Source organism: Lactuca sativa, chromosome 3 (assembly GCF_002870075.4).
Source record: "Lactuca sativa cultivar Salinas chromosome 3, Lsat_Salinas_v11, whole genome shotgun sequence".
NCBI classification, from domain to species: Eukaryota; Viridiplantae; Streptophyta; class Magnoliopsida; order Asterales; family Asteraceae; genus Lactuca; species Lactuca sativa.
The window spans coordinates 140,059,884-140,077,841 of record NC_056625.2 but is presented as its reverse complement, the minus strand read 5'-3'; positions in this window follow the sequence as shown (position 1 = coordinate 140,077,841).

Genomic DNA, 17,958 nt, shown 5'->3' with positions numbered 1-17,958 from the left:
GGCAATAGGGGTCGAAAACGACTTTTCGACAAAAGATTATTTAGAATAATCTTAACCAAGTTGTAGAATATGTCACAAGGTTTCCGTACATATAAAGAACGCCGAAATCCGAGTTATAACGAAGAAGTTATGACCCGTCGAAGTTTTGCGACGGAACCGGCACGACACCGGGAAGTGTAAATAGTGAATTTACGATAGAGCGAGATTTAGCCTTAGCTCTCTAAATGAAAGTCGTAGAATACGTTAAACTAAGAACATCGATAAAAAGAACGCCCAAATCTGACTTCGTATGAAGAGGTTATGATTTTTCGAAGTTTCGGACTAGCAGTGTACAGCCCGAAATTCAAATATTAGATCGAATTATTTTTAGCCGACACGACCTGAACGAGAATCGAAGATCTCGTTAAGAGTAGCGTAACGAGAAAAAGATGGGCGAAAACGGACATCAGATGAAGAAGTTATGAGAATTTAACGGACCAATCCTGTCCCGGCCTGTTAATAATATAAAATTTAAAATCGAGCCAAAATTAGCCGACGAATTCTAAACGAAAATTGTAGAGTACATTCCCACCTTCGCGTGGATACAAAGAACGTCGAAAACGGAGCTCGTACGCGAAAGTTACGAATTTTTAAAGTTGAAGCATGAAATTGCGAAGTCTGTTGCTAAGTCGATGACATTGCAGCACCACAACCGTCCGATGGTGGTCTCAGATCTTGCTTCGGATCATGCCGCGAAGCCTCGCTATTACACCACGCGTACGAAGAAGCTACGCCCTGCGTAACTTCGGTCTGATCCATCCGATGAGTGCAAGACAGCTGGGTCCGAGCTGGTGATCTTATCCGAGGAGTACGCCCAGCGTAGTCCGAAGCTAGCAGCCTATAAATAGTTGCGAGGGCTGCCTCCATTTTCACACCATTTCTCATACTTCTCTCACTACTTTCTCTCTCTAAGTGCTCCAAACCACTCCTAAGCCCTAGATAAAATCCCTAGCTCCCGAGGGAAGCCCCGAGGCTCCCGGAGTCCCGAGAAAAAGAGCCTTTCGGTTTCGAAACACTGCTCCAATTAAGTTCCGGTTTCCGATAAAATTTGCTATAAGTGTGCTACGCTTACGCAATTTTTAATATAGCTTTCAAATAATTGTAGCATGTTATTAGGTGCTTAAAATAATTATTTGGGCTATTATTATGTGTTATATTGAGTGTTATTAACGCTTATATAATAATAATAATAATAGTCAGATAATTAATTTGTCGCGGTTATCGTTAGACTAAACCCTAGTGGTATCGATACTAGGTTTTATCGAAGGAAAATCGTTTTGAGAGTATCGAAGCGTTGTCCGAGTGCTGAGTCATCACCTTTCAGGTGAGTGCATGGTCCCTTTCATCTTACACATAGATATGAAATATTTTATATAAACTACGTGCTATGTGTGCATATTATCTGAATACTTGATGTCTATGCTGGTTGAACGTTTTATACATGTTTTCAATGATTTAAATTGTATATGTATTTTATATCTACAAAATGTGTTGGGTAGAACATGGGTAGATGTAATAGTTGCTGTGTGACAAAATAAAATAATGAGAGGCCTCGTTGTAGATGTTATTGATGATCCAGTCATCTAGCGGAGTATAGATGACAACCACGGACTATTCTAGACAGTCCAGTGGAACACTAGCAGGCTCGCAACCTGTAGGTGTTTATTCGAACTGTTTGTTTATTCGAAGCATGTGTTTATTCGAACTGTGTGCTCACCAGATGTACTCCATCCCCCACATGGTTGCCTTTAGGACTTTCATTGCCAAGGGATCCCCTTGGCAGTAGTGTCCATCCCAATGATAGTCCTTAGACTAGGTCCCTTGTGTTAGATGTTTTAGGGACGTAATGTGAGGATAACGGGAATGGGTAATTGGGTTGATTTTTTGATGTTTAAAAATAATAATTATATTATTGTGGGTTGAAAACCCTATGTACTCACCAGGTTTCCCAACCCGACCCACTCCAGTTTATTTATATCACAGGTGACGATATGAAGTGACATTACACTGAGAGATTTAAAGAGATGTAGATCACTAGTGTAAATAATTGTAAGTTTTGTTTATGCTTATGTTTCTGTATTAACGATGACATCCCAAACGTTTTAAGATGAATAAAATACGTTTCTTCGAAAATGTTTTAATAACGTATTTATCGTGTTTTTCTGGGGACAAATTCTGCAACATTTTTATTAAAAGAAGAACTATAATTTTTATAAAGCATAAACAAAATCGGTCTTTTTTGGGCGTGAAAATGGGGATGTCACAACTTATGAGTTTAATATAGGTTTAAATGAAAAGACTCTTGAAAATCCATAACTTGAAGACAAGTTATGAAGTTCATAAAACCATTTATGGGAAAAAGACTCTTCAAGTTCATAACCTATAAGTTTAATAGTCTCTTTAAAAGAAAAACTTTTCATTTTCCATAACTTGAGGACAAGTTATGGAATTCAGCAAAACATTTAGATCAAATATTGTAACTTACAAAAATCAAACAATTTTGTCAACGATCTAAATTAAACTCATAATAACAAGACAATTCACATCAAACAAATTTCATGTAATTAGCCTAATCATATAAACTAATAGAAAACATAAAGCTTTGACAATTATCTTATAAATTGGATAAGCATGATCATTACCACATCAAAAACAGGTTTATAAGTTCAAAAACAGCTTAGGGTAATGATCCTAGTCCAATTCCAGCCAAAAACATCGAAAAAGTGCATTCTAGAGCGCCAACTCATCGAGTGTATGAACCAACTCGGCGAGTTGGTCAGAATTGTGCTTGGACTCGGCGAGTCCCCCAGTGGACTCGGAGAGTCCACTGTCCAGAAAGCAAAGAAAACGATTTTTTAAGTATTCAACACAAGTAGCATCAAATATAATTGAAAACAAGCCTAGGTTCTTATATAGTGTGGCAAACTAGGGTCACACCATGTAAACCCTGATGACTTTCGATATCCCTCATGCTCTATGGGTTAAAACCTCCATAGAGTATCCATGGGTTTAGCCCAACATGAAGAACTATGGATCATTAGCCCACTTAATAAGAATGAATGATTTACCAAATCAACCCCTTATATTTAATTAGACTCTATTTGATCATATAATTAATTCCAAATTAATTCTTGATCGATACTAATTAAACAATATGATTTCATATTAATATATTAGAACTTATAATATATTAATACACCATAAATAACTTCTTCTCAAAAGTCCATCCTATCAAATTGTCCTAATGATATGCAACCCAAATGGACCATGTTACTCTCGGATCAAATACATACCAATTATAGTTATGGACTTAGACACTGATCCAACAGTGAACATGAAATATTAAGGCTAGGACCCAACACAATATTTTACAATTCGGAAGAGGGAAGTCGTAATCCAATTGCAAAATATTTGAAGGTAGGTAAATGACGATTTACCAATTTCCACCACGAAAAATGAAAAAGAATTGTAGGTTTTAAGTGAATTGAAACTTCTAGATCCTTTGAGATTCATTGAGCTTTTCAATGGCATGTTTAAATCTCGATTGTGCCCTTCAAGTTTGTGATTGGGATGCCGATGATCACAAACAGGGTGTGAATAACCATGCAAATTAGCTTGGTACACTTAATGTTACAACCACCTAATCAATGTGTCGGTTAACCACACGCGCTCCATTGATCTATGATTAACATCAGGCTACCTTTTCCCACGCACTGTCAGTCCCAGATTAGTGTGCCGGTTAACCACACACGCTCCACTATCGACTTAACAAGGTGCAAAATGCAATTTCATGGGTTAACACCATATTCAAATTTTCCTAAGTAACTAAAATTGGGAATTTATAAGTGTTTAGTTACTTAGTATTTCATTATACTTTTAATGAGGGGAAATTAATGTCTTATCCTACCCATTCGGCTAACAACCCTCCACCAGACAGGGAAGCGGTGGGTGAGAGTGGACACCCATTAAACTGCCATTTTATAGGCAGTAACCTTATACCCCCCTTATAGACCGGCTTCGTGAATGAGGCCTACTAATGGTAAGACTGAGTTTTTACTTATACATATAATATATTAAACTTTTAATATTATAATAGTATAAGGGTGTATTTTAAACTTTTAAAATACTAAGTGGTTTAATCTATTAATTAAACTATACTCTTAGTTTAATTAAACTTAAACCATGTCATTATGGAATTATTAATTCTCTTTTAATTAAACACTTTAATTAACTATTAATAAAGTCCATAAAGATGTAATATGAATTATTCAAATCATCAAGATGCTAAAACAAAATTAAAACTATTTAATTTGTTATTAAGTTATGAACCCATGAGTTACACTTTTGAAAACTTTTCAAATTCCAAAACTTGAGGGCAAGTTTTGTAACTCTTGAAAACTTCTAGAATTCCATAAAAGAGACTTTTCACATCCATAAATTATGGAAGTTTCAAAACTCTTAAGATCATAAGTTTAAAAAAAAAATTTGAGTTCCAAAATTTTATGACACAATTTGTAACTCCTTAAAAACATCTAGATCAAACTTTTAAAACAAATAAAATAATAATATCATTCTATCTTTTAATAAATTGACCTAATTCAACTCTTGTAGTAAAATGACTCAAATTTTACAAATAATTAGTTTTTCATAAAATCAAGTAATTATCTTAAAATTTGACAAACTTCATGTTTTTTTTTCTTTTTTTCAACTTTGAAAAATAATATATTTGCATCAAATAGAATAGAAAACAACCCATGACTCTGATACCACTGTTGGGTTTTAGTATACTACAACATCATATGGTGTACATGCAACCCTAGATGCTTTGGATCTATGTTTTCTCTAATTATACATGCAACATTGTTTCCAATGCATTAAGCCTACAACTAGCATACGAATGACATAAACATCATAAAATTAGTTATAGAATTACATCTTTGTTGTAGCTTGTAGTTTTTGGCCTTTAAGAACTTAGCACCAATAGTATGAATGCCTCAAATGGAATCACAACACACCTTTGGACAAATGAGGACTTTTGAGAGAATATCCTCACAACCAAATCGGCTCAATGATCTTTCAAAAACTAGTGCACAATTTTGGAGGCTAATGGGCTTCTTATATAGTGTGGCTTAATTAGGGTTACACCATGCAAACCCTAATGTGCATGAATTTCCACATTCCTTAGGCTCCATAGGTTTTAACCTCCATGGAGTATCCATGGTTCACCACATGAGTTTAGCCCAACATGATGAACTATGGATCACAAGCCCACTTTATAAGAATGACTGATTTACCAAATCAATCCCCATTTATTTAATTAGTCTCTTTTGATCCCAAAATTAATTCCAAACTAATTCTTGATCAATACTAATTAAATAATTTGATTTCATATTAATATATTAGAACTTATAATATATTAACAAATCATAAATAACCTCTTATCAAAAGTCCATCCTATCAAATTGTCCTGGTGATATGCAACCCAAATGGACCATGCTACTCTCGGGTCAAGTATTATACTTATCGATTTAGACACTAATCTAACAATATATATATATATATATATATATATATATATATATATATATATTGCATTCTTGATTTGAATACTTATTCAAAATTGGCGATTATTATTCTTTTGTACTTCTAGACTATCAAATAAGTATCAATCAGATGAAATGTACTGGAGGGCAGAAGAGTTTTATCATATAGTCGTTCTGAAATCAAGCAACCAAAGCGATAGTTTAAACTAGTCACCTCTCCAATAAGTAGTCTATCAGTAGGGTAATTAATAGTAATACTTTTATTTATAGGATTTAGTAAAAACCTTATCGGAGTATATGTCCTAAGAGATAGTCGTAACTCCTAAAGAAGTACTACTTCGCTACAGCAAGTAGCTTTGATACCATTAAGTCACAACTCCCCCGGCCGTTGGTGGAAATGCCGAGTGGTGATGGTGGTTACATAGATTACCCAAATCGCAGAGCACAAACCATAACTACTTTTTTTATAAATCAATAATGTCTATTACATGGAATAAATGAAACGTATCTATCTTCAACCTGATTTTCCTTCCTTGCGTTGATCCTTATCCATCCTAGGAACATATGCGGTTTGGAAAACTTTGACTTGATGTTGGTGAACTCACAGGTTTTTAGATAAACATATAATAAACTATTTTGAAAACTTTCTAGGAGTTTTTACAATGATTATGATCATTTTACTTATATTTTGGATTCCCTATACTTTAATATATTATCTCTTCCAAAATTTCCTTGTATCTTGTAACTTATCAGTATTCTGAATACTTTGAATTTTCATGTTCTACATTCTTTTTAGGATATTCTATTAATCCTATCTTGTTATCTTTATAGGATATTTTTCCAATCCTATCTTACTATCTTTATATCTTAGGATATCATATTAAGCCTAAATTATTTTATTAACTACTTGAAGCGTCCCTCTAGGTAGTCGAATCTCTAAGGTTGTTGGAATGTATTATAATGAGCGTCCCCACGTGCTTCATCGGACATCGAATATTGCTTGTATAATAAAGTAAGTTATCATGTCGGGATTGTAGCTAGCAATCGCAGGTGGGGGTGTCAAACCCCGTATAGATCTATACTTATCTTTTTGGATCACACAAGATTAACGATTATAGGTTCGGGGTAGCCAAATTTAATTAGGCTAACGATGAATAATAAAAGCTCATTAACACATTAACCTTAGGTATTTTATCTTTTATCTTTCTTACTTAGTGATTTCCTATAACTATCACAATATAAATCTTTTACTTTATATTTGATAATTTGAAATTTATATATCTCATAATTGTCTTGTGTGTGTGTGTGTGTGTGTGTGTGTGTGTGTATATATATATATATATATATATATATATATTTATATATATGAGTAGGATCAAAATTCTGGACCCTTCAAATTTCAAAATCTGAGGCAAAAATTAATTTGACATTTGTGTAATTTTCAACTAATTTAAATATTTTTTAAATTTAAAAAAAATAAGAAAAGGGTATGAAGGTAATTGTCTTTTTGATTCTTTCCACAAAATTAGCAACTATTATATGGAAATTAAACTTAGTCAACCTTATTAAAATGAAATCAACCAAATTATCACAAACCCTATCACTATGTCTCGTATACTTGCCGTCTTCATCATTCTCCCGTCACCACCATATTCGTTTAATCAGTTCCGGCCAAATCAGAGAAATCCACCACCATAACCCCGATCACCAAATCACAGATAGTTGTTGTGGCGGCTGACACAAAGCATTCTTCACCTCCGGTTGCATCAGGGTTTCATCATGTTGTTTACAGATGGATTGGCGTTGACTAATGGCGGTGCTAGTGTGATGGGCGAGCCGATGCCTTGGGCTCAATGGGACTCAGGTCTATTCGTGTGTCTCGGTCGTAACAATGAATTTTGTAGCAACAATCTTGAATTCTGTGAGTTCCTCTTTCCCTTTCTCATCATTTCTTTGAAAACGAATCAATTTCTTTTCTTGATCTAGATTAGGCATTCCTAATTATTGAGAATTTGGGTTTCTATTATTCGATCATCTGCTTTTCGAAATAGCTTGAAACAATTGTATGAATCTAACTATGCATCAAAGAACATCAATGAATTTGCGGTTTGTTAGTCTCGATTGCGGAAATCTCTCTTATGTTTTTGTCTATAGATTTAAAATCTACATGTGATCAATCACATTGATAAACTGTTATTTCTGATCCCAATGTGATACATTCGTTCAAAAATCATATGACAAAATTGCCTGGATGATTGAGCGCATAAGGTGCTCGATAAAATGTCTGTGAGAGAATTTTCGACTGGAATGATGGAAGGGGTCTCGATGGGGCAGTTGCTTCGATCGTTAATGATTCTCTTCTCTTTTCTTTTTATTTTGACTGTAAATCAATGAAGTTTAATCAAATACATTTCTTTACTTGTATTTCTTTCTATTCATACATGAATCTAGCTATGGAATTAAGTTTTATGAACCACAAGATCTTATCGTGAAAACGTCTACTCAAAGCCACAAGGTTTCTGCTATTTTGGTGTTCGGAGACTTCACTTCTGATCCTGGAAACAACAACTACATTCTGACCCCTTTCAGGGGCAATTTCCCACCTTATGGGAGAGATTTTGCAAACCAAAAAGCGACAGCGAGGTGTACCAATGGAAAGAAACACAATCCTAATTTTTGAATTTTTTGGTAATAATTTCTTGAAGGGGGTGTGTGAATGGTTGTATTTATTTATGAATAGCACGTGTATTCATTTATGAATAACATTGTAGTTATGTGTGAATAGTTGTATTCATTTATGAATAGCACGTGTATTTATTTATCATAGAATGTGTATTAATTTATAAATAACGGTGTATTCATTTGTGAATTGCACTGTATTCATGTGTGAATGATTGTATTTATTTATGAATATTAGTGTACTAATGTGAATGAGTGTATTTATTTATGATTAGAGGTATTCATTTTATGAAAAAATGATAATTTTTACACCTTTTTTTATTTTCAATTCATGAAAAATGCATTGAATTATTTGTAATTTGCTGTGTTTTCATTTATGATTGGAAGTGTATTGATTTGCGATTGGACTTCTATTTTTTATTTTTTGAATAACAAAAACGTGAAATAGTAGAAAATAATAATTTTTTTAAAGATTTTCTTTTCAGATTTAAAATAAAAGGAAATATTAAAATTTATAGGTGATTTTTTTGAAACGGTCATAAATAATTTTTGGGAAAAATCATAAATAAATATATATATATATATATATATATATATATATATATATATATATATATATATATATATTATTAACTAAAAGGAAATATTAATTTTGTTAGGTAATTAAAATCATTATCCCTAGATTTTAGGAAATCAATAATTAATATTTATATAAAGTTACTAATATACCCTTATAAAATGATTGGTCCAGAACTGTTCTCGCGTTCTCAAGCTTTTAGGTGTTCTCATTTGATCCTCTCCCTATATATATATATATATATATATATATATATATATATATATATATATATATATATATATATATATATATATATATATTCCCTAGCTTTGGTTAATTTGAAACAGGATATTCGGGTAGAGTAACGATAAGGTACAATGCTGATGTGTGTAAAGTATACTAGTTTGAATCCTAAGAAACTCAAATAAAAACAAACATACGTAGGCAGTGTACCTATCGATAACAGTTTAGTTTAAGCAAGTAGGGTATCAAACACAGGTAACGGTAAACAATTAAAATTAATACTAATGTTATCAAATTAAAACAGTTAATTAAAATGGGGGGTTTTCTCTAGTTTTACAAGACTAGAAACTTAAGTAACTTCTTAAACACTTTAGCAAAAAGGCAATTAACAACTAATAAAAGAACAAAAGACAACTAGATTCAATCAAATTAAAGAGGCTTCCGTTTAGATTCGATTCACTTATTCCTATGGTTGATTTCATGCAAGTGCAATGCATTAATATGTCATTGGTTACCGATTTCTAATGTGATTAGGTTCATGTTCACTATTACTAATCCTTTAGCAAACAAGTTAATTCAAACTATGGCTAGTTGATTAAACTAATAGGTTTCCTATTGTTCAGTTTGAATAAAGTAAGACTTGTAATTAGTTAATCAAATGGGTTGGTTCAATTAACTCATATGAGGTTGGTCATCACATATTCTCACACATTAACTTACTTATTTTCTAGTTAAGCCTAGGTTCATGTTCACTAATACTAGGCATATAATCTTGTTTTCACAAAACTATAAGATTGAAGCAATCAAGAAGATGTTCATGCAACTCAATTACTTAGTTATTAACACAAAATAATTATCATTAACATGCAAGGATCTTTTAACAAGCTTAACAAGACAAATAACCAAATCTATATAATCCAAGCCATTTAATCAAACCATATTCATAAGATCTTCTAGTCAAAACAGAAGTATGAAGTTTTAGCTCATAACTACAACAAATAACATCCTAAACTCGAATTCTATGTAATAAACATGATTCAAAACAAAGATTAAGAGTAAAGTAATAGTTTAATGCCTTTGATCTCTTTAAACACAAGCTTCTAGTTGAAATTCGAAAACCAAAGCTTCTCAGAACCTCTCTATCCTCCAAAAGTCGTCCAAAGCCTCCAACAAAAGTTAGGGTTCGAATGAGAAACGATCTTTATATAGATTCCAAAAATTAAACCCAACTCATCGAGTTTTTGGGACAAACTCGCCGCCTCTTTTACTAAAATCGCGTTTATAGCAAACCATTCTTGTATCGGTAATCTTCTCGTCGAGTTAGTTGAATAAACTCGATGAGTTCTTCTTTCAATTTGGCTTCTTTCTTCAAAATTTAATTTCCAAGCTTCCAATTGCTCAATCCGCTTCCTTTTTCATCCAAGCATGTCGTTAAGGCTGTAAATGAAATTTAAACATAATTAAGCACCTTTTGTTCATAAATTAAGACAAAAACAACAAAAAGTATTAAGATAATATATGAATTATATGACTAAATATGCATATATAAAAATAACCCACACTTGACTTTTGCTTGTCCCTAAGCAAAACTGGATTTTAGCACAATAGAATCACATAAGACGATCCCAATCAAACCCAACCATTATGCCAAAACCGCAACGCATGCATTTGTGTCTCAAATTTTTCCTAAGGACCCCCCTAATTCTAAATACTAACAATCCTCATAAACACTCGCCCACTTTTTCCGAACAATGCTCATTTTATGCATCCGCATAAAAGTTTTCATTTTTGGTTAAACCCCCAAGCATACATATGATAAAATAGCATAAAAGTTTTCATTTTTGGCTTGAATCTTTAATAATTTGCAGCTTTTCTTCAATGCATTTCTTCGTTCTTCATAGTTTTGTAGATTCTCTTAACATTTCAATTTTTTTTCAAACTCACTTTTTTCACTCAAACTAAAAATCTAGAAAAACATATGCTTACGTAAGGGGATTTAACTTCATCCTTTATTGATTAAAGGCATTAGTCTTATGCGCAATGACTACTTAAGCGTTCCTAGATACATTTCTGGTACATAATGCTAAACATATCGCGTCCTTCAAACTAAGCGAGATTGTGTTTTTGTCTAATGATTTCACTAGAATAATGGGGGTCCATAAATGCATTATAATGTATATAGGCTCAACTAAACATTTAGGTCCTCATAGAATCATCATACATAATACTAACATGGAATCCTAATTGCTTTACCAAAATTTTCTGAATTAACCCTAGCAATTTTTATGCCATTTTTTTTAAATTAAACCTTGGATTCTAATTTAACTAATGTAATCAACCCCCTACCCCACACTTAATTTATGCAATGTCCCCATTTCTTGTTATGCATGATAAAGAAGATAAAAGTAAAAAGAGAGAGAGAATTTGAACAGACTCCCCTGTGATAGAAGTTGTGAGGTTGATATTTTTCTTTTTACGCTCCATCTTCAGCTGACTTTGGCATGAGAACAACTCATCCACGCCTTGGGTCTCATTTGTCTCGTGTGGTTGACAGCTCTAAATATCCAGGAAAAAGCTTCTTGGAATTGCCTAGAAATGATCTTCATAAATGTATATAGTGTCCGCCTTGATTAGAATCTGTCACACCCTCAAACCAGACGTCGGAAACATCTGAGGGCTCACGTGACTTAAATTGAAATATCATCACAATGAATATACATGAACAACACATACATCACCAACATTACATAGTACAACTATCATTGTTCACATCAAGTACATTGTTTGAACATTACTTATCCATAACATAAATTGTTTGAGAGTCACAATACATAACATCTTAACACACATGGTATTTTTCTTCAGCTTATCTGTTACCTGAGAATACAAGTTGTTTTGAAAATGTTAACATATATAATGTTGGTGAGTTCATAAGCATGTTTGATATAAAATTTGTTTGTATCGTTTGTAAAACCCAGAAAATCTGATATTTTCTGTAACAAAAGCTGTTTACGAAAAAGATGTGATGATTCCATAATTATATATGTATTTGATTTCAAAACATGTGAGAGCGAATGACTTTCATAATTGTTCATTGTATTGTAGTTGTTGTATGTAGATGTGAATAATGTCGTTCCCCAGAAAACCTGATGTTTTCCAATTTAATAGTATGGTAGTTTTGTATTATTGTATAAATCACTTTGCATCGTTACAGTGTATGAATATGATTTCCCATGAATGATGATCTGGTAATGGATCTCTATGTGAGTCGTTATAACCATGCATAATAATGACTATTTCGCCTGTCTTGGCATTTTTACAAACACAGGTTTTGAATTAAGATTGTGTCACCCTAGACTGGCCGAGTCTAACTGTAGCGAATAGATCAGGTGTGGGGGAGTCACCGCCGTATAGATCTATACACAAACTCTCGCCCTCCCTCCAGGAGACTCTGATTATAACTACAGGCTACGGCCGACACTTATTGGTGCCAACCGCAAATTCTCACTAAATCCCTATTATTACCCCCATGAATTTGAATAACATTGATTACAACCCGTTTGATGTTTACATGAACATGAATAAAGCCTAACAAACACGAAAAATGACAACTATGGCCCACTAATCATGTATGTTATTACAGACTGTCAAGTATGCGACAGACAAGTTATCCCGTTAAGCATATAATTGATTTGGACCATACTAGCAATGCTAAAGGGCCACTAAGGCCTAATACCAGTTAAAGCCATTGAGGTTCCATTAGGCATGTAATTGGGCCATCGGAAGCCCAATAAACATGTATTATTTATGTTGGGCCCAATAGTCATGTTAATCGGTCACGAAGGCCCAATAAGCATGATTAGAAGTATTAAAGCCCAACCGATATAATGTTTACATGTTTGTAAAGTATTAATGTCGTAAGGTTTATTGCACACGAATTGTTTAATCGAAAAGTCACCACATTCGCCAAATTGTTTTATAACGATATTTAGATTTATATAAAAAATATATATTTTTTTCTATTTAAATCCATAAGTTATTAAAATTATGTATTTTTGACCCAAATATTTTAATATTAACATAATTGACCCAGAAATAATTGTTCGACCAGTTCAGCCCCTTTTCTAGTAAAAATGACAAATTTTTACCCCTTTTTATGAAAAATGACATTTTAGGTCCTTAGATTATGTTTCTTGACTTTTCGGCGCAAACACTCATTTAAATCATGTAACATCCCGAGATTTAGGTATATCCGTTTAACCCTTCCTTCTTTCTAAGTTGTCTTGTTTAGCCCTTAAAAAGTAAACCAAGGAAAATGTGTACGTTGGGCGTACAAAAGAGTACGGTGCGCGTGCTCAAGGGCGTGTTTTGGACACGGACTCCACCCGGTACGCTGGGTGTACCTTGGGCGATGCTCGGCGTAGCGGGTCCAGACTCAAAAACCTAAATGAGACTTGAGCCCTATATAAAGAAAGCTATGGCCTTATCCTCAGCCACCATTTGAGAGAGTGAAACCCTAAAAGAGAGCCAACCTTCATTCTGAGCTTGTGTGTGAGTGTTTTCAAATTAAAAGTGCCTTTGTGTGTTAGTGAAGAAGAAGAAGAGGTTCTTGTGAAGGCTAGAAGTTGGAGTTCAAGCTTGGATCTGAGTTCTACAGAGGGAGGAGCTTCACTTGGAGGTAAAAAGCTCAGAACTTTCCTTGTTATTATTGTTTTGGGCTTCATGGACCAATTTTTAGGGTTTTTGGTCCCAAGGTGGAGACTTTATGAGGAAAAGGTCTCCATAAACTTAGATCTACTATATTTCAGAGTATTATGAGTTGTGGGTTCATAAAAATCCAAACTTGGACGTGGATATTAACCCATGCATGAGATCTAGGCTTTATGAGGAAAGAAGAAAGGTGTTAGAGTGATTAGTGACCTTTAAAGCCATGCAAAGGCTTAAAGGTTCCGACTTTATGGAATAAGAGGCTTAGGGCAGTCAGATCTGAAGTTTGGGTATATGTCTTAACTGTTTAAGACCCAAAATCAAAGGAGTATGAAACTGAGAGTTACGCGGGGCGTAATCCCAATACGCGCAGCGTAGGGGGTTACGTTCCTTAAGTCTGTGAAGTCGCCGGATATGCCCATCGTACGGTTTTGGTACGTGCAGCGTAACCCGGAGGGTTGACTTTTGTTGACTTTTAGGGTTTAGTCAATAATTGGATCTTTGAGCCATAAGAGGGGTAAAATGGTCTTTTACCCTTCCGAGAGAACTTAGAGAGGGTTTAGTCTAGCCATTGAGAGTTGTATTGATTAGAGTAATTATTCCATGTGATTAGGCAGAGGCTAGACCAGATTTACCGAGTTACCCGAGGTGAGTCTTCTCACTATACTTTACCTAGAGTGGTAATTAGAGTTATATGACAGAGTATGTTGTATGCTATTATATGATGTGATATCAATCTGATTCTGTGCTATATGTGATTCAGAGTTTACAGAGTAAGGACCGAAAGGTCCATAGAGTTAGAACCAGAGGGTCCACAAAGTTATGGGACTAGAGGGTCCCACTAAGACACTTTGACCAGAGGGTCATACAGAGTTATAGCCTCGAGTGGCTAATATGTGTTGTATGTAGTATATTGGGGAACTCAGTAACATTTAAGCTTACAGTGTTATGTGTTATGTGTTTCAGATACTAGTAACGATCCTGGGAAGGCGCCGACATGATCCGTATATACAGGCCGAGGATTTTATTTGTGATCTTGGGATATGTTTTATTTGATGATAATTTTTGAACATGAGATTTGAGAATGTTTAAATGATAATTATGTTGTTTGAAAAATGAAAAATTGTTTTGAAAATTTACGTCGTTACAAGTTGGTATCAGAGCCTAGGTTTGAGGGATTCGGATGCACTTCGGGCGTATCTGAACTCAAACTAAGGATTTGAAGAATTTTTCACAATAAAACAAATTTTCTAAAAAGAGAAAAAGGTTTTGAAACGAGCAGAGCAGAGTAGTGTGTACGGTCAGCCAGCGCCCGAACGGTGATTTCCCAAAATACCCTTACATTATGTGTTATGAGATTTGATATGATATGTTAAACATGATAGACTAGGCTAGGTACTCATATTAGGACTAGAGTGGCCTGATTTGTGATTCCTTAGCATAGGAAATTACTGCTGTAGTGAGATGCCTCAGAGTGAGTAGGTAGCAGCGAGTAGCTTATGAGAGGTCTACTGGAGAGTAGCCGATGTATAATGAGATTAGAGTACTTGTGATCTGGGATCCTAAGAGGAGGACTTGGGGTTAATGCTGATGCGATGTGGACGGTAGTATTGGGCCCGTACTACGGAAGACACCGGATCTGTGCGCAGCCCAAGTAAGAATCCTTAGGGTACTAAAGATCAAGTAGCGTTGAGTGATAGAGTGTGAGTATACTCGAGCGGGTCTCTGATATTTTATGTTGTATTTCAAAGAGACGTCATGGTTGGGACACGCCACACACTTGATAGCAGCGGCGTTAGTGATGAGGAGATCCGCAGGTTGATTCATGAGGAGGTGGCTGCGGCCATCCAGGATGAGATACCAGAGATGTTTGGGTCTGTCAAGACCACGCTAATCGAGACTTTTGATGAGCGGTACGCCGCTCTTACTGATATTGCTATTGCTACGGCAACCGCAACCGTCGTTGTTGCCAGGCCGCAAGGGGGTGACTCGTTGCTGTTCCCAGAGTTCAGCAACATGAAGCTACTAGAGTTTGATGGGACTCAGGATCCGATAGATGCGATGAGATGGATCTCTGACATTGAGGGGTGCTTCTACACATGTTCGTGTCCGGAGAATCTGAGAGTACGATTTACTATGAACCAGCTTTGCTTGGGAGCGAAGGACTGGTGGAAGTTCGTGACAGCGCACTTTACTTCTGCAGAGCTTATTGCGGTGACATGGGAGAGGTTCGCTGCTATGTTCCGAGATGAGTTTGTTCCCCCGGTGGAAAGGGAACGGTTGGCCTAGGAGTTCTTGACCCGGAAGCAGGGTACTGATTCTGTTACTACGATTACCAAGATGTTTCACGAGAGGGCGATGTTTTTCCCTGAGCATGTGTCTACGGAGCAGGCATGCATGGGTCGATATTTGAGTATTCTAAGGAGAGACATTCGCGAGTTCGTGGCGAACTGGACGTGCCGGACATTTGTCGAGCTTCAGGAAAATGCTCGGAAGAGGGAGATGGAGCTCGAGACTCGGGCCAAGAAGGAGGCGGAGTCTCAGGGGAGGGATCGGCGACCGGAACAGTCCCAGCCGGCAGCCAAGTGGGCAAAGCCCGCCGATTCGAGGTTAGGGAACCAGAAGGGCCGCACTTGTGGCAAGTGCGGAAAGAGCCACGCGGGGATTTGTCGATCAGGGTCTTGCTACAAGTGTGGCAAGGAGGGGCACATGGCTAAGGATTGCCCCAAGGGATTTGTAGTGTGCTTCCACTGCAACCAGACTGGCCATCGGAAGGCCGAGTGTCCACAACTGTAGGGGTCGGCACAGGGAGCACCGCAAGGATCTGCCCTGTTGTCGTACGAGCTACTGAGAGTCGGCCAGTGAAGGCCGAGGCACCAAAGGCTCGTGGGAGAGCCTTCCAGTTGACAGCGGAGGAGGTCCGCGCAGCACTCGATGTTGTGGCTGTTATGTATTATTTCATCTATTTATTTTGAGTTTGAGGTTTTGTTCTTATATTATGCGTAGGTACATTTCTTGTGAGTTCTGTACCTGCCTTGGTGTTATTTGACTCGGGTGCGAGTCGATCTTTTATGTCGGTAGCCTTTGGTCACCACATCTGTATCTGTCGAGAGGCGTTGAGTCAACCTTTTCGAGTTTTCATAGCTAACGAGCGAGCGGTATATGCTACTGAGGTGATTCGAGGATGTGTACTCGAGATCTTCGGTGTTGAGTTCCCGATAGATCTAGTCCCGATTGCTATGGGGGATGTCAGTGTCATCGTGGGCATGGACTGGTTGAGTAGATTCGGAGAGGTCATCGATTGTGAATGACAGCTGGTGACCATACGAGACCCTAGTGGGGGAGTGATTACAGTGTACGGCGAGGGTACCCGCCCTGAGTCAGCGTTTTGTTTGGCTGCTAGAGTGAATCAGAGTCTTCAGCAGGGCTGTGGTGGGTTTGTGGCATATGTGATGGACACACGAGTGGCCGCAGAGAGGTCGAGTTTGGTTGGTGATGTACCGATAGTGCAGGAGTTCCCAGACGTTTTCCCCGTGGAATTGCCAGGCGTGCCTCCCGAGAGGCAGGTGGAGTTCCATATCGTTTTAGTTCCAAGAGCGGCGCCTATTGCCAAGGTACCCTATCGCCTTGCGCCGCCAGAGATGCAGGAGCTATCCTCACAGCTTCAGGAGCTGTTGGGGAAGGGGTTTATTCGACCGAGTAGCTCGCCGTGGGGAGCGCCGATCCTTTTTGTCAAGAAGAAGGATTGTTCACATCGGATGTGCATTGATTACCGGGAGTTGTACAAGTTGATGGTCAAGAACAGTTATCCCTTACCGAGGATCGAGGATCTGTTCGATCAGTTGCAGGGAGCGTCTTGGTTCTCCAAGATTGATTTGAGGTCTGGATATCATCAGATGAGGGTGTGGGATGAGGATATCCAGAAGACTGTGTTCCGGACTCATTATAGGCATTACGAGGTTGTGGTGATGCCTTTTGGGCTCACCAATGCACTGACAACGTTCATGGATCTCATGAACCTGGTGTGCAGGCCGATGTTGGATCGTTCGGTGACTGTGTTCATCGACGATATATTGGTGTACTCGAGATCTAGAGAGCAGCATGAGGAACATTTGAGAGAGATCCTTGGAGTTTTGATATCGGAGAGGCTTTACGCCAAATTCTCCATGTGTGATTTCTGGTTACGAG